The sequence below is a fragment of the Gymnogyps californianus genome, chromosome 3, assembly GCF_018139145.2.
Source record: "Gymnogyps californianus isolate 813 chromosome 3, ASM1813914v2, whole genome shotgun sequence".
NCBI classification, from domain to species: Eukaryota; Metazoa; Chordata; class Aves; order Accipitriformes; family Cathartidae; genus Gymnogyps; species Gymnogyps californianus.
The window spans coordinates 33,768,949-33,774,948 of NC_059473.1; the positions used below are offsets into that span (position 1 = coordinate 33,768,949).

At 49.0% G+C, this 6,000-nt stretch overlaps 1 protein-coding gene across 1 annotated transcript in view; it reads right to left on the reverse strand.

Annotated features, from left to right (window-relative positions):
* Positions 1–4,483, reverse strand: part of GLP1R (glucagon like peptide 1 receptor) — a 90,734-nt gene extending 86,251 nt beyond the window's left edge. Inside the window, exon 1 of the mRNA XM_050894358.1 lies at positions 4,439–4,483. The gene's annotated coding sequence lies outside the window, so the exon portion shown is untranslated. The remainder of the gene's footprint in view (positions 1–4,438) is intronic.
* Positions 4,484–6,000: the final 1,517 nt, after the last annotated feature.

The window sequence follows — 6,000 nt, forward strand, 5'->3', positions numbered from 1 at the left end:
GCTACAACTTTTGGAGGGCAGGAGTTTTACTTTTGCAAAGCTCTGTCACTTTGACAATATGAGTTTTTCTTCTCACAGAAGAGAGCTACATGTGCTTCACTGCTGGTACACCCATGAAACATGTCCTTCCATGCCCAGCTGTATCTGCCTACACTTTACCTCAAACACTTTTATCCAAACTCTTTCAGACTGCTGCCTAGCTTGGTGGGGGGGTGCAGTAATGGCATTAGAAATATGGGGAAGGCAGAAAGATTTGACAACTGTTTCACTAACTTACACTTGCCTGGACATCAGAGCTTTGAAACAATGCCAAGTCAGTCCCCGTTCCGCTGTGTGAAATACAGTCCTTTCCTTTGGCCCTTGGAGATCTGATATCCTAGGCTCCTTAAGCCTGAAATGGTTTGGGTTTTTTTCCCCCCCCCTCATACAGTTAGGTTTGGGATATTATAACAAGTAAATAAGTATCGTCTTTTTAGCTTGTATAATCAGATTCACTGTGTTAGGCCATCCAGCTTTATAGCACATGCACTGTCACTAGCTTTATAAAGTTTCCAGAGAATTAGAGTTGTTTCTAAAAAAAAAAAAAAAAAAAAAAAAAGGCAAACAACAAAAAAACCCACATTATTTTATGAATACATAAAGGTTTTAGTCATTTGGGACAGCAATTAAATCTGTATTAATTTAGATGATTGTACTACTACGTAATTCAAAGTTTTACACCATACTAATATAGTCATTAATTTAAGTGGCCTACAAACATTGAATTTTTAAGAACCTGGCCATATTCCTGGGAAAGCAGCCCATTACCTAGAAGCCAGCCAAGTATCCTTTGATAATAACTACAGCAAGGTGGCACAGTGTCAGACCTTGTCTGTTCACCCCTTCCTCCACTGCTTTCTATACCACTGCCAGTACATGCTGCTGAGACTAGTCTAGCACATCTTGATTTTCATAGTGCAGGCAACAAGAAAACCAGCTCTATGCAAGCTTTGGAAGCCAAAAAGGGAGAAAGAAAAGAGTAACTCAGAACTTCCAGCCAACCTAAGTATGGAGGGATTTTTGCCCAGGTGAAGACCCAGCTAATCAAGATGCAGTCCAACCCCCCAGCCTTGCCTCTGCATGGAGTCACTAGCTTCCAGGTCACTTTTCTATTTGTTTTTCAGCCAAGCTCTATAGCCATTTTCCCACCCTAATGACTTCTAAAGAACACAAATCTACAGGACAGCGGTAGTCAGGAGCCTTAGTTCAGTTCTCTCAGTATTAGGGCATACAACAGAAGTCAAGAAGTCAAAATAGGCATGGTCCTGCGAGCCTGTGCTGGGACATTGAAACACACAGGGACCTCTGTGCTGTCAAGGGCAGAGCACAGCAGACTAATGAGGCATTCGAAACCACCCCCTCACATTGCATCTTTTCATCATGGCTTATCAGGATTCAAAGATAGCACTGAGACAAATACCTGATCCTAGATATCCATGGTTAAAGAAGCAGATGCTGCAGAACTAGAATCAGCTGCGGCAGGCTTCAGAAGGGTGAGCAAGTAGCAGTAACTACACACGCCCCTAACACCTGCAACCTCAGTAGTCGTGCTGACTCTTGGTTTGGAGAACAGACTAGCAACTGTATCTAAATAAGCCTGAATAACACAATTGTAATTGAGAGCGCCAATAACATACACATGCCTAAATACCCATACGCTCTAATTAATGTTGATACTGATGTGAGTACTTTTCTATTCCCATAGAAGAGCACTTCAGAAATAAAAGCTGAGGAGAGCAAAAGATCTGTAACCTTTCCACTGAACTCAACTGTTTGTACGTCCACCCAGGAGCCTGTATTATTCACATTTTAGCCTGTGGAACAAAAGCACCGGGGTAGTCTGAAGAATAGAATCGCCAATTAAGAACCGCGGCACAGCTCCTGTCTGCTCTTCACTGACATTTAGACTACTTTCTTCAAGATTATCTTATCAAACCTTCGAGCATAAGTACTACAGAGAAAACTGGGATCTGAAATCCAAATCGAAGAGAGAACCAGATGGTAGGGAAACAGTGGCCAGCTGTGTGTCTGCTCTGTCAGCAGCAGGACATTGCTGCTGAAGGCCAAGCAGGGAAAGGACAGAGGCTTGTCACTAGTAATACGATTCTGCAATGCAGCCATGTGCTACCAGCTCTTGGTCATTTTACTACCCTCAATGCAGTAAGGAAAATCTAGACACTTATTACGCAATTTCCAGCCACCCTGTGTTTAAGATGATGGCAAGTAAGCAGCATCACCTCAAATAAAAGCTCTGGACTTAATTTTTTCTTCCTTCTATGTACATTCTCAGCTTTCTCTTCTCCCTCTCCCCTTTCTCACTTGTTTGAGGGGTTGGGGGGGGGAGAGAGGGAAGGTCAAAGTACAACAGTAGTCACAGCATCAATAAAATACTTCCTCCTCCAACTCCGTATCAAATCATTCTACCTTCCTCTCACACCCATCTTGCCCATTTAAACCAGAAGACCTTGCAACTGATCGTAAAAATCACCTAGATTTTACTATCCACTACTGCCTAAGCAGGGCTATTTTCAGTTTACTTCAAATATTACCTTTAACACTATTCTAAACTGAACCTGAGAAAAGACTCCCGACAGCAAAAGTCCCACGCTTTTGTATACTTACGATTGAGCAGAGTATTTTGTGCATTTTCTTGGCATACAACAAGCACAATCACTGCTCTAGACAAGTTGTCAGATAAGACCCTCTAGTGTCAGAGGAGGCTATAAAAGTACTCATTTTATTGCAAAACTGAAGTCAAAGGGCGACCATAGCGTTGAGACCAGAGAAGCCCCTTTCTTCTCACCTCCCCCCAGTTCTGTGTCCAGCTAAAGGAGACTCCTTTGCTAGCAAAGGTACTTCACTTTGATTCTCTGCCTCTGGCAGCCCCATCATTAGTTTGCTCACTGGTACAAGTTCAAGCTGCTCAGTGCCTTATCCTGTCAAATAGGAAACACCTCCACGGATGGAGGCTCCCCAGCCTCTCTGAGCCCCTGCCTCAGTATTTGATCATCTTCACGATGAAGAGACCTTCCCGACTGGAATTTTCCCTGATGCAACTTGTGCCTGTTGCTCCTTTAAGGGCCTGATGTCCATAACAAGGAAAAACAAAACCACCAAAAAAACCCAGAAGCCAATACCTAAGACAACCCTACAGACTTAGACCTAGTTGGGAACAAAACAGATCATCTTAGTGCTGTTCTGTATTAACCAGTAACCTCAAAAACTTTTAGCAACTGAAAAGAAGCTGCAGACAGTAAACAGGTCCATCGTCAGCTTCACTGTCCCTTCCTTCACCTCTGCAGTGCACAACCTCAGCTTCGAGTCTGTCCTTGCTCTGCCTACAGTAGCTGCCCTCCTTCACCCCCCCCCCCCAGTCTCTCTTGTCTGTCTCTGCCCGCAACCCCACCGAACCGCAGTTAGCCTTCTCTGTCCATCACCCCTTCCCTCACTCCCTCTCCCCCATCGCCACCCGTTGACTCTTCACAACAAACTACGCTTTGTTTTCCCACCGCCCAGCTCCTGCCTGAGCAGCCCCCTCCCCAGCCTCCGGCTGCTGCTCCGGGCTCTTCCACGAAACAGCTCGGCAGGGCTGACGGCTCCACCGCGCCCACGGATCCCGCGAAAGAGGAAAACCCAACGGCCTCATCTGTTCCACCCGGGCGCTGCCAGAGGAAGCGTTAAGAGTAATTCGCCCGGCGTTGCGGGGAGACAGCGCTGAGGCGCCCGGGGCAGACCTTGGCAGATCCTGCCCGCGGTCCCCGGCTCCATTTCAGTGAAGGGGTTTCCCACCCGCTCCCCCTCACAGCCCACTCGACAATCCACCGCCAACGACCCCGCTCTGTTCTCCCCACGGCCCCGCGTTCGTTTGACACGACAAACGAGCGCAGTATTTCCTGCGGGTGAGGGGGAGCGTTACCTCGGGGGCAATGGCCTCGCAGCAGCGGCGTCTCCGCTTCTTTCCTCCCCTCCGCTCGCCTTAAACCCAAACTCGCCCCCCCCAAGACCCCCGCGGGGGCGCACGCGACGGGCGCTGGAGCCGCACAGGGGCCCACGCGCGGAATTGCCCCCGCGCACCAGCCCGGCGGCCGCTGCTTCTGCTGCAAGCGTTGGCGCTGGGCACCCAAAAAGTAACGGTTTTAACTTCTAACTTGTCCTCGAGGCGCACCCGGGCACCAGGAGCCGCGGCCGCCTCCCGCTCCGCGGCGCGGAAACCCGCGGCGGAGAGCAGCCCCCGCAGCCGCCGCCCCAGCGCGGGTGGGGTGGGGTGGGGTGGGCGGAATAACCTCGGGACGGGCGGATAACCTCGGGACGGGCAGGGGCAGGCGCCCGCGCAACTCACAGCCGCTCAGCGCGGCCGCGCAAGTTGGGCGGAGGGCGCCGGCACCTCCGCGGCACTCACCCGCCTCACGGGGAGGGACCTTCCCGCGGCCGCCAGCAGCAGGAGAGCGAAGCCGAGCGGCGCCGTCGGCGGGGAGAAGGGCATGTCCGGGGCGGCCCCCCCACCCCCCATGCGCGGGGACCCGGCGAGGCTCCCGCTCCCCGCGGGGCTCCGCGGCGGGGGACAGCAGCGCGCCGGCGGGAGCTCCGGCGGCCGCTTTTGTAGCGGCGGCGGAGGCGGGGACGGGGCCGGCCCAGGTGCGGTGCGGCCCGGCCTGGCCCGGCCCGGCGCCGCCCGGCGGGGATGGGGAGCCGCCGCCGCGGGCTGGGGGCTCCGGGGGTCGCTCGGCGGCGCGCAGGGCGGAGGGGCTGGTTGCGGGTGTCGTCAGCGCGAAGGGCTGTTTCGGGGAGGGGAAGAAAAAAAAAAAAAAGAAAAAAAGCCGAGAAAGCGCGTTTGCGATCCTGCCCCTCACCTTTTCAACTTCTTTTTTTTTTTTTTTTATTTTGCTCGGACTTTGTCCAGGCTTGGGCATCTTGGTGGCCTTCATGCTGTTCGTGACGTCCAAGTTTTATTAGTTTTTAATAACAGTGAATGCAATTACCCATTATATAACATGAATTTGCAGGGCTGCACGTCAGATCAGAGCTTGGTTTCTAAGTTGAAGTCAGGGCACAAGTCAGTGCTAGCAGTAGTATGATGTGTAGATTTGGAGGATTTAGAATACTTATTTGCCTAGCAAAAGAAGGCTCTGAGTTTGCTTTCACTGGATTCATGTCATTGTCCTTATTCATTCACTTTGCACTGAGTAGTAAAACTAAACCTTCACTAAATCACATATATTGGTGAGATTATACACCAGAATCTGGAAGAAGAAAGCATACAGAACCTAACAGATTTAGAAGGAAAGCTCAAAATTGAACTGGGGAAAAGATTTCACATTGGTCTGTTAGATGCTACTGGAATATAAAGAAGTTAATAGCTTAAATATTAATGATGTATATTAATTTCAAATACAACACAGCATCAGGCTGATACTTTGGGAATGTAACTAGTCAGAGCATCAATGCTGTGAGATCATGAAATTCCTCAGCATGTGAATTGCCAGGACAGCAGTTACATCTCAACAGCTAATTCCAGGCAGAAAGAATTTGTCATGGTGGTTTGGTTGACTGAAGGCTGAAAAGATATTTCCTTCAACTTTCCTAAAGTGAGAGAAAACAAAGATTGAAGGGAAAAAAAAAATCGCTCCCAAAGAGGAGAGAAAGAACATACATTTTGAGTTGTTAAAAGAGACGATCCCCAAACACCCGAAGTTAGTCAAAACCCCTAACATCTCCCTCAGGTGATATTTTTTATGTTGCTCATTGAGATTAATTTTTTTACTATCCCAGTAAAGTAAATACTCAGTTCCTGTAGAATAATTATGTCTGCTACAGACATTGCTGAAGACTTAGGGAACAGTGAGAAGGAATGAAGAATAAAGATCTAATTGAAAAAGCATGTTCAGCCACAGCAATGTTACCTGAAAAGACTCTGTGGTTTTTAAAGAAATCAGTGATCCCCTGGATTTAAAAGATTTAAAC